The following is a 12284-nucleotide window of genomic DNA, read 5'->3' as shown; positions in this document are numbered from 1 at the left end:
GAGGATCTCTATGGGATACAGAGCACTCTGCTGGCTTTTATGCCACTTTGTAATCACTGGTAATGGGATGGAGGAATATAGATAAATTTTTACACCTGGATGGCTTCTCACACAAAAGTGGTGTAGCTCATCGCTCACAAGCCAGCAAAAGCTCTGAGGGCTGGTGCTACTCAGCTGATCTCCTTGTAAGTCCTTTGGAGCCAGGGCTGTGCTCATCTGGGAGGAGGAGATGGCTATCGCATGGCTTTAGAGAGTCATCCAAAACTGGTATATAACACATGGCATAGAAAAGATGAGACTTTTCTCCCAACGCCTGGGGACCGCTAATTCACAAACAGGAGACTAAACCATATTTTTATGCTTCCCAACCACAGTAAGTGCTCCTCAGCTGTAGCTCGAGACTGGACTTAACAGCACAATACTTCAGTGTTCTGGCCAATTACCATGTATAGACTGTTGCATTATAAAGGAGGGATTCCCACTAGATTATCCACATAGAGAAAGTGATATTAAAACACCAAGCCACCAAGAGGTCAAATAACCAGTTGCCAGAAGTTAGAATAACTAGACTGTGGAGCAGCAATGTTTGAGGAGCTGGCGTGTGTCCCAGGACTGGTTGTCACACAAGTGAAAGAAAAGACAGCTGGAATCTTTTTGGATTGACTGTTATTTTCTCTGAATGTAGTGTAAATCTATCACTTTGGTTTTTCAACCGAACGCCTGAACTGGGAGTTGAGAAACTGATTCAGTAAAATATAAGGTCTCTTTATACCTCATTTTTCTGTGTGAGCTTCATCTACTTTGTTTAGCTTTATCCTTTGGGACCGAGGACTGTTCAGACAGTCTGAGCATAAAGAGTCTGATTATAGTTAGGGCTCTTCAGTGCTCCTGTAATCCAAGCAAACACATTACATCCTCTCTTGCCAAAAGGTGTGTTCTCCCACCTGGGCAGAAACAAAGTCACTGCACACGTGTAACCAAGCAAGAACCTTTCCCCCTGTAATAGGGTCAAAATCCCAGCACGAGGCTGGGTAAGGGACACTCAGATTTCTCTCCACCCAATGCTTTTCTCTGGGCAGCTCTTGTTTCACCTTCGGTTAAAGTTTAGCTGTTTGCTATACATTCGGTGCCATCTCTTTAAAGATGTACATCTGAATGGGCAAGAAAGTTAGGGATTAGCAGTGGGCAGAGGTCAAGTCTGTCAAGACTTTAAGCATGTCGTTGGTTGTAAAAAAGATTACATTACTGGCAGCTCTTTGCCAGATCAGTACTTCGATGCCAAATGTTAATCCTTGCTGGGGACAAGATGGCTTGTAAATGTTATAGGAGAACATAGCTTTTCCTGTAGAAAACAGGCATTTATGGTTAAAACACAGGGATTATTTTCTCATGCTTACGTTTGCATTTCATGCCAATTCACTCTTGCTTGCTGGGAGCTTCGCTTCAGTACTTACATTTAATCACTTAAGATCGTTATTTGTATAGCTAAGGAGAGTATGGTTGAGTTCTTAAAACACTGGGGAGCAGAAGAGCAAGAGCTCTGCCTCAAGCTTTGCCAGAGAATTTACTCTGACACTGGGCAAAGCCTGTTTACTTGCTGAACCTTAGTTTTCCCATCTGTAAAATGGACCTGCATGTAAAAAGGATCCTGTAAAATTTTACTGACTGTCAGAACAGTATTTATTGGATTTATAAAGCAATCTACCTATTTTAGTGTGGCTAACTACGTATCTGTGACTTTATAAGTGATGTCCTTTCCTACAATTAGACAGCTTTGGATGAGCTCAAGTTTCCAGGTCAGGTGTTTACAGCAGGACAGTCAAGGCATAAACCAACATTAGATTTTAAAATAACAGAAGACTCAGTTGGCCCAAAGTTTATTCTGCTGTGGACTGAGAGCAGCACTGGGTGTATCCAGCAGCTGTTATTAAATGTGTGAAGGACACTGCCTGTGACTAAGGATAGTCAGGAAATTAATATTGCACCAGTAGATCTCCAGCAGCTGACTATACTTGTACAGCTGTGCCCTGGTGCCCAACCTGTAGGAAGCCCTTTGGCTGTCCCATGTGTAAGGAAAGTAAGCAGATCTGGATGAAAACTGTGCTCACATCTGCTTATGGCATCTTGAGATCCTCAGTATCTTTGTGCCTCAGTTTCTCATCCTATTTTGGGAGGTAATGAAACTCTATCCTAAGGTAGAAATCAATAAAGCTTCACTTTAAAGGGTCTGATGAGGTCAAAACCACTAGTGCCTGATGCACATGAATTCTAGAGTGAAGGGGACCATGTAAGCTCCCAGGTAGATTTGATAACAGAGTTCATAAAATAAGAAAAGTAAACTCAGTCTGGGGAAACCTGAGCTTCTGGGTTTCATGCCACATACACTTAGTAGCTATATAATTAGAATACTCTGGTAGAAGGGGATTAAACTTTTTTTTTTTCCTGGCAAGAAGTAGATTATTATATGCAGCGTAGTAAGTATTAAATTGTGTTCAGTTTTGTTATGCAGATGGATTTTTTTCCTTCTCTTCTACTCTTTAAAATGTTTTGAATTAAAATAGCTTACTCAAGGTCACCGAAGGCATATGGTCCTGCTCAAAACTTTAAACAAAACATTAGTTTTTACAACCTTTTGTAATTTGGTATTGTATACAACATGGTTATAGACTGAGTTTCTGTAATCTTTGCAGTGGGTGACAGAAATATGAGAGCCAAATTTATAAGCCATTTAGTGAAGCATTTAATCAATTTCATGCATAGGAAATAACTCCGATTGCTTTGCTTTATCAATCTTGCTTTCTCAGAGACCTGCAGTCACCCCAACCTCAAAACACTTAAGTGCATGTGGGGGGAACCATATGCAAAAATGTAATGCTGTACACAGTGTCAGGAACTTCTGAGGGCTGCCTAAACTTACTTGCCAGCATCAATAATCCCTCTTAAGGCTGTAAATATTTTTCAGAAGGAAGGCAGAAAGCCTAATATTTATAGGAAGTTGCAAGGCATCTTTTTACAGAGTTTTTCATTAAACACCCTTTGTCTAGAATGAGTCTTTGACACTGTGTAGAGTTATGCAGATTAAGCTTGCCTCTAATACTAAAGTGTTTGTGTATGTTGCCTTTAATCACTTACACTTAAAAAACCTCCCTGCATCACACATCCCTGTTTCCATAAAATATGAATAGCATATCATTTAATGCAGAGAGACGATACTGCTCACTATGGCCATAGTAAGAAAAACAACACATTGAGTCTAGGCTGTCTTGAAGCCTACATAAGAGTTAAAAATCACACTTACCCGTGACTGTAACTAGGGGAACCATCTGGGGGCTTTATCTTGCAAGACACTGAACCGAAGGATTAGAAGAGTTCCTCTTCTGGTCTTCAAACCATGGTTCTGAATGGGCCACCTGACCCTTGGCATTGGGCAAGCAGATGGGAATACCATTTCTCTTCTACAAGGCAACTGGTGAAATGGAAGATCCTTATTTCTGTTCTTCATCTAGTGGCATCTGTACTCAATGAGATGGGATACGACTGGTCTACCGGTATATGCCATCACAAGTTGCTATGCTTTCTACAGGAGGTGAAAGGAAATATTGCCCAAACCAACCTCATGCTTTCTACAGGAGGTGAAAGGAAATATTGTCCAAACCAACCTCATTCACTTCACTTCTCCTGTATCTGAAATCCCTACCTGGAGTGTGAGGTAGGGCTTAAAAGACTATTTCAGAGCACACTTTTTCCTCATGTACTACAACATCTTGTACAATACTCTAAGCAGAGTACTACACAGTGACTTTTCTTCCTGAGTGAAAAATTCCTGAAGGAGCAAAAAGGCAATCTCTCTGATAATCATCAGCTGCTCAACTATATTAAATTTAGACAAGGCTACAATAGTGCCAGAGTTGTCCCCTGCCCTCTAAAATTAGAACTGAAAGAATGGTGGGTGTAGCGCTAAATATATAACTCATTTAAAAATAATGTGCTCTCAGGCTTGCCTAATGCTTGAAAAACTGATCACCATAAATCCCTAAAGATCTGTTTGCACAGCCAGCCTGCCTCCACCAGCCCCAAACACGTTTCAGTAGGATATGTCCTTTCCTGAACATCCACTTTCGTTCACAAGATATAGGAAAAAAAAGCAGTAAAGGTTTGCTGTAGTTAAACAATACGTTTCTTATTTATCTAGGAGGACAGAAGTTTAACCTGGTCTAAGAGGAAAGAAAAAACGAAGAATTAATATTTACTATCTCTCATAAGCATTGGAAGAGTGAAGAAAGATTTAAAATGATCACAAATATGAGCTTGAGCTCCTCAAGTTGTAGAAAAACTTTACACAAACCTCTAAAAAAAAAAAATCCAGCAAATTAAGAAACCTCACCTGCCTAGTTCCATTTCTTAGGTTTAGCAAAACCTAGTGCTAACAATTTTGGAATAATATATGCAGGATGGATTAAGAGCAGTTTTGCAGAGAAACAGGGACATTGAAAGCCTACAGGAGATCATCTTCCCTTCTTCAAGGGTCAGGGCAGTTTCTACCTAGAAAACAACCTCTCCTTTTTTTCCCAACTCCCTTCTAACAACAAATAACACCCCCCCATAGATGAAGATGCATGGAGGGGGACACACCTGTGGCTGCACCGAATTTGTAGCCAGTTGGGACCTGACATGTAAATTGGCCCAAAGGAATGCTGGGACCTTGGAGGACTTAGAATTATCCATCTCATGAGACAAGGGGTATCTTGGAAAATTTAGCTTTTATTTGCCAGCTGTTGCTCTTCTTTTTGGTGGTTGTTTAAACTACCAGAGCACCTGCAGCAGACAGTGAGCTTTTGAGTGATGCTAGGGGATAGGAAATATTTGCTTTGGAGGGTTTCATGGAGGTACCCAAAAGCACTCCCCTGTTTGCTGTGGTTCTTCCTTGGGGCAGGGAGAATAAATCTGGGCTTGATAAAAAGCCAAACCCTACTTAACTAGAAAAATTAGATAGATTTTTTTTTTTTTTTCTTTTTTTCCTTAGTTACTCTTCCCCCCTTCCCCCCCTACCCTTATGAGAAGCTGGAAAGGTCTTAGGTCTTTGCTGTTGGTTTTCTGTAGGGCTGCGAGAGGTGCCTGTACCACAAGAAGTGGGTCTGGACTTGATCTGCTGCAAATATAAAAGCTTGTTAGGGAAGCAAACAGGTCATATTACATTATTCTTGTACCTTAAATAAATCAAGAAAGGTGTAAATGTGCTAGTCATGAACTTATTTCTCCCTTGGGCTACTTCTATGAGATGTTTCTTTCTCTTCCTTTCCCCTCTTGTTCTACCTTTGCTGCTTTGGATGGCATCAGCTTATTGGAAGGGTTTGCTGAAAATAGTAATATTAAAAAGGCATGTTTTCTGTTTGCTCATCTGGAATATTCTAGGATAGATTAACTCATTTAATTCTTCACCCCATAAATTTGGGATTCCCTTTCTAGTTTTGTCTTGCAGAAATGTTAAGGCAATAAAAATGTAAGTAAAAGAAGCTGCAGAGTTGTTTTGGTTTTTTTTCTAGATAGAGATACACCTCTTGCAATCTTAATCACCAGGTGACCTGCAGGGTTTTTTTTAAGAATAGTAACTGAAATAAAATTATCTATGCTTTTCTGCTGGGGGAATACATTTCCTTCCTGGAAAAGTTTCTCACAATATGGATCTACATTTTTGGGAGGACAAAAATATTATGGGAATATATTTTGATCACCCTATTCTGAAAATGATTCCTTCATTGCTCCTAGGAGCTGTTTGCTACTTTCTGGGATTTTTCTGGACTTGGTCTAGAGTTGCTCAATTTTTACTAGTGAAAGTAAATGAGAGCTGAAGAAATGCCACTGCCTGCTCACTCTGTAGAGGTGGTTTGCTTGAAGCAGAATAGACACAACAATTTTAAAACCTCAAACAAGTTTTTTACTGTTTAAAAAACACAATATTTTATGGACGTAATTTATACGCAGAAAAGAAGAGGGCTATTCCCAATATTATCTTTATCTTCTAGACATAAATAACAAACAACTCTGGTAATCAAAATTTACTGCAATTGTAATAGGTTTTGGCATCGTTTATGTATCGCAGGGAATGTTAACATAATGTTGACTTTCAGGACTGGGGCCAGGTTTTTTTGGTTGGTTTTTTTTTTTTTTTTTTTTTTTTTTTTTTTTTTTTTTTTTTTTTTTTTTTTTTCTTTAGACTGGGTTCATTATTAAGAAAAAGTCCAGTATATTTGTGGCTTTTATGGCATTCGAGAGATTAATTCTCATAAATAACACTGTTTATATCTCCTAATCAGAAAGTTGAAATTATCTGTGACAATGTGAACACTAAAAAGTTGTATACTATGAAAATATTTCAATAATTAATGCATGCACTATCTAGAGCAATTGACAGTGAGGTCATAAACATAATGGGCCATCTGTGTTTGATTTGTATCTGAAAATGCTTAAAGGGAAAGGCAGGTAATTCAGGCTTCTCTTACAAATGTAGACAGGCAAGATTTTTCACCTTCTCAGAAGGTTGTTGAACCATTTCATTGCTTTAAAGAAGGAAAAAAAAAAGTTCTTCCAGGCTAGAGCCTTTTAACACGCTTGCATTTTGCTCCTGTATTCTCTGACATGCAGACCACACCAGTGGGACTTTTAGTTTTCTTTTAGAGTACACAGAGGGTTGTCGTTCTCCCTTATTTACTTTATATTGTTTGCTCTATAAAAAAATGCCACTTCAGGCTCCTGAGGAATCCTACTAGCTCACTTTGCATTCTGGGACCTGGGTTTAAATAGTTTCCTTTGGACCTTTCCAAGTTCAAATCTGCACTAGCCTGTTGAAAGACAGCAAAACTTCTTTTTATGCAGGGATCTGGCTTGTTGCACCTTTATGACCCTTCTCTGGATTTGTCCCAGCTTGTCTCCTGAACCTTTTCTCCCTTGTGAAAGTCAAGGTTCAGGTTACCTGCACATCTGGGATGGGATTTAATTTTAGCACTAGATTCCTGTGCTGTAATGGGGGAGAAATGGTTTGTCCCGCTATCGTTAGGAATAACTCTTTATCTCTGAACTTATATGCGTTGGCATAAAGCCAGTATCAAGCTGGAATGACTCAATAAATAAACAACCAAATACCCCTCTTGTTTTCACTGGGCAATCTGATGACAGTCCGACTCCTGCTCTTGGCACAGACAGAGGCTCTACTGAAGGAAATGCCATTATCTTTCCCGTGCCAGGCAGAGATTAATACATTCTTAGAAATTGAATCCAGGCAGGACTTCTAAATGATTTCATGTGACCTCCTGCATATCAGGGCTATTAAACACTACAAATTACCTACGATAAGACCAGAGATTGCAACCTATTTAAAACTCTGTACATTTTTTCCTTTTGCACTACCCTTTCTTGTTGCCCAAATATTAAGTGTAGCGCCCAAATATTAAGCAGAGAGTAGGTCATAGCAAGGGTCTAGAGAAACTGGCTGAAATATATCCAGGTAATCCCACGCTGTAAGAATTCCCTCACTGTCCCTGATAATCTGATCTGGGGTTAATTTCCTTCTTGGATCTGAAGCTGGTGATCAGTGTAGTCCTGACCATGAAAAGAACAGACACCACCTACTACCTGTGAGATCTCTCCATTGCCCCTGAAATTTTTGACCACTTTTTCAGTATCTCATCCCTATAATTTCAAAATCTTTGATGTAGCCAAGGGAAAAAATACCGGAATAGAGCAAGACCAGGAGCCGAATTATATCACCAAAGCATGAGAGTTATTCTTGATGTTGCAAATACCTGTCTAACACCTAGCACTCTGAAGCATAAATATTGTCTTAACATGGAATCACAAGGGTAATAAAAGAAGGCAAGGCCCCAAATTCAGAGTGGTAAGAGGAAGACTTTGGTCTGTGGATGCTGAGGTTGGCAACGCACTTCTCTCACTTGCATAAGCATCCTCCTTCTTTCCCCATATCCTCTCAAATACAAGTATGTATAAATCACTGGGTGTTCCAAGTCAGACCATGAAGAAGATAAATTCTATGTTGCCTCAATTAAAGTGGATAAACACTCTTTACCTATGTTTATCTTCAGCTGTACCCTTGTATCTACAGACTGAAGAATTTCTAAGAGCTACAGCAGAACCCTTTTCTTTTTTTCCTTTTTAGAGAGCAACTTTTGTCTTAAACACTTCAAGACCACCGGTCTCAGAGTTTAGCAGTTTTCACTTCTGGGAAACTGCATCTTACTTCAAAGCTGAGTTCCTGTAACTTCTGTTTCTACTTTTGCATCTTGTCATGTTGTTGGCAGCAAGGTCAAATGCCCCATGTTATCCAATATTCTCCTTGTGCATAGGTACCACCGCTTAGAAACCAAGTCCTCCTCCTTTCTGTTTGTTAAACTGGAGAAATTGAATCTATATGTTGCACAGTAGTGCTTGTTTTTAGTACCTAGATTATTTTCATCTCCTACGGTCTTGCTTTGGTATTTGTCTCCCTTTTGAAAGTAGAGTTGAATGCAGCTGTCTAATGAACGATCTTACAAGGGCTTTTTTTTCAGAGACAAGAAAAATTCCTTGTTTCTACTTGGACCTTTCTTTTTTTTTTTTTTTCTAAATTCTACCTCTGGACTCAAGAGAATTTTGGCCTCTTTATGCTATAGCATTGAATAGAGGTGGAGACTAAATCCTTTAGGTTCAACTGTTTTGAGACAGTTTCTTATTCTATAAAAGAAGTCTTCTTCCCTGACTTTTGCTGTAATTAGCTACATTATGGTAAATACAGAATAATGGACTGCTCTTAATCAGAGTCTTGTCCCCTCCCATAATTTGCTAACGTAATAATCCTTCCTGTCATCTATGGATTTCATTAGCACAATTTTATGTGAAAATTTTGTAATACATTTCATTATATTGTGAACTACAAGTTGGGTCAAACCAAAGCAAAACCTGACCCAAGCACAGTCTGTGACAGATGCTTAGCGAGAGATTATTAAAGGGAGAACTCTGTACCCTCTTGATTTCATAATCAGAAGCTGAAAGGCATCCAAAGATTATGTTTAATATTACTCGGTGAAGTTTTATGTTTTTTTTTTAAAACCCATATATACTTTTGTTCTCTGCAACATCTATGAAAATGGGTTCCATCATTTAATTTGTTCTGAGAAAAATACTTTCTTGTAATGGGTGCCCCATATTGTATTATGAAAAATAGTGAATAGTCATTCTCTACTTAACTTCTCTACTCTATTCCAGTTTTTTAGGCCAGATATCATGTTCTCTTTTTCTTTTTTTCAGGTGTTCTTTACTTAAAAAAAGACAGCAAAGTGTTGTAATCTTCTGTATCTATTTTGAGTCAGAATGACCAGAACTACCATGTTTTTTTACATGGCAAGAGGATATTTTCTCGGTTTTCATTCTGTATTCATGTTCTTGTACCTTATTTTTCCTTTTGTGGAGGACTGAATTGATGCTTTACAGTGATTTATTCAAAATCACTGAGATCTTTTTGGCATAGAAGTGTCTAGAGCCTGTGTCTGTATTGTACTTGCATTGCTCTCCAGCCAATGACAGTGAATTTCTCCTGTTTTTTTCTAATACCCTGGCACTCAGCACAGTGCGATCTTTTAGCTTTGGATAGTCTTGGATAATTCTATATCATTTGTCCATATATGATCAGCATAGTTGGTAACAGAATACTGAAGAGGAACCCTGCTCAAAAGCTCTCCCCAGTCTGAAAACTGGGTATTTATTCCTGTAATCATCTCATCTTACAATATTTCTCATCTTTGCTGTGAAACCTTCTCAAAATCTTTCTAAAAATCTGTGTACCCTTCTGGAGATGCACGTGCATTTGTTGATTCCTTTGACAGAACTTTATTATAAGGCATTTGTGCACACCAAGGAATGGTGCTGAATATCACTTGGCATTAAAAACTGTGGTGATTTTGCTTAGTTAAATCTAAGATAATTTCAAAAGGAGGGCATGGTTCTGTACTTAGGACTGTGGTCTGGCATTCAGTATATACAGGTGATACTCTTTCTCTGCCAAAAATCTGTCTTAGTGAGCAAATTGTTGATGTGGGGCAGTTGCTTGGGGGTGCAATCACTATTTGTTTCTTTCTTCTCCTCTATTTATCTTCTAAGCTTTGCAGGATAGGAGCAGCATATTTATATGTACATTTCTTTAAGCCATGTTGTTTGATAACTCTGGATAAGGTTGTAATCCAAGCTGATAATGCATTTATTGAGGTCAAATAGTTTGATAAGGGCACTAGGTTACTGTTTTTAATCAAGCTCGATTTCACTCTTTCAATGAATATATTTTTTCAAATTTTGGTGATACATTATCTCAATGGGAATATTTGTTTTGGCCACTAAATCAACCAGCATGCTCTAGTCAGTTTTCAAATTCTGTGTTATTTCAAGCAAAATTATTTTGCTGTTATTCTGCTGTTTTAAAGAAGCTATTTAAAGTCCAGCACTAATAATGTCAGCAAAAAAGCCAAGGACTTTTTTTTTCTCTGAGATTTCACGAAGGTGTGATAATTAATAAATGTGAAGAGAACAAAACCCCACAGTGCCTCTGCTCCGAAGATGTTGTTCTTTAAGAGTCTGAGTAATAACTGTTGGGTCAGTGACCATAAAACAGTCCTATAAATGCAGAATATAAGGTCTGAACAGCAACATTGCCTTGCAACAATTATGCCAGCAGCTAATGGTAATATCCAGTGGGTTACCCATCCTTCCTCCCTCACCATTTAAAGTGACACCATCCCCATTTTCACTCTGCATCTATCATAAAGACACATTGATTTCCTTTCGGAGGAAAACACATATTTCTTCCCTCCTGCTAAGAAGATAAATCTGACAGATTTTAATCAAATGTAGTTGTTCACAACTACAGAAATGTTTCCAGTGTCATAGATGAAAACCTTTTTTTTTTTTTTTTTTATTCCCTTTCTTTTCTTTTTTGAAAAGGAGGAGATTTCTGGAAGCCAAGTTTATTTGGAGAGTATACCTGTGCTAAAAATCTTACTATATGCACCGGCAGTTAACATTTCAGAATGCCCTATGGGCAGGTTTAACTTTACTGCCCTCCAACATAATGCCTGTCTTGTAGTGGTAACCATGAATACTGCTATAGTTAAGGGTCTGTCACTGGTTCTATCATAAACTCCCCTGTTTCCAGGGTTTTTATAACTCAGCCGTAAAAATTCTCTCCAAGCTAAAGCTTAGCTTACCAAGGCAGACCTGATTCTGATCTTGGAAAGGCAGATGATACATATCCCTCTGTCTCTTCTGAAATTAGCTGTGATCCCCAAGGAAGGGCTCTCACAAACCATGGGTGCCAGACATGTCCAGCAATATATGATAGATGAAGGGGAAGTTGTGTCTTAGAAAGGCTTTCATCCTCTTCAAATGGCAAATAAATTGGTCTTTTCACTTTGAAGCAAGAGGAGTCAAACAACACAGTGCTTTCCAGTTTAAATTGCATTTTTACTTTAGTCTTTTATTTCTTAAAGTAACTTTAGGAGTTCATTACTTCTTAGCCTGGGCCACTGGCAACAATCTGGTGGCATTTAGAAATGTGGAACATCATTCACTATTTAAGTATTACTTTGGATTTAAATCAGTGAGAATGAATGTAGAAGTGGGTATCCTGAAGAAAAAGATCAATCAAATCTGAGTAGAGCCATGTTCAGAGCAACGTAGACACCATGGCTGTTGTCACCCTAAAATAAAGGAAACAGTCTTCAAAATGTAAAATTACAATTTAGATTTCTGCTTATTTGACTGTAGACTTAACCCAGCTTGTTGCAATGAGCTCCAGAAGGAGAGCAAGTGTTGGTGCATAATAATAATATTCTATAATGGCAGCTAGTACAGATTTGGAAATAGGTTATACATTCTACAGTAGAATTAGAATGTGGTAGATGGATGCTAGCTGTATTATGGCTCTGATGCTGTGTTAATACCCACTAATTAAAAAAAATACAGCAAATTTTGGATACTGGAAATGGGTATTTTTGGGAGCAGAGCACAGGCTTTCCATTCTATGGTGGTGGTTAGCTACTGATGCTTGAGGTGCTTCAGTCCTCTTTATTCCTCTTTATTCCATTCCTGAGTGTCCCACAGCTGAACACTCACTAAATATTTTGAATTTGAACCTGCATATACATCTGGTCAACAGTGAAGAGAAAATAAAGGAAATACCTTGAATGTGACTATTTAGATCAAAGAGCAGCAAGCCAGTGCTGAGTCCTGGTAAAGTGTGTGGCTAA

Source organism: Calidris pugnax, unplaced genomic scaffold (genome assembly GCF_001431845.1).
Source record: "Calidris pugnax isolate Ruff unplaced genomic scaffold, ASM143184v1 scaffold70, whole genome shotgun sequence".
In the NCBI taxonomy this organism is placed as follows: domain Eukaryota; kingdom Metazoa; phylum Chordata; class Aves; order Charadriiformes; family Scolopacidae; genus Calidris; species Calidris pugnax.
This window is presented reverse-complemented; position numbering follows the sequence as displayed.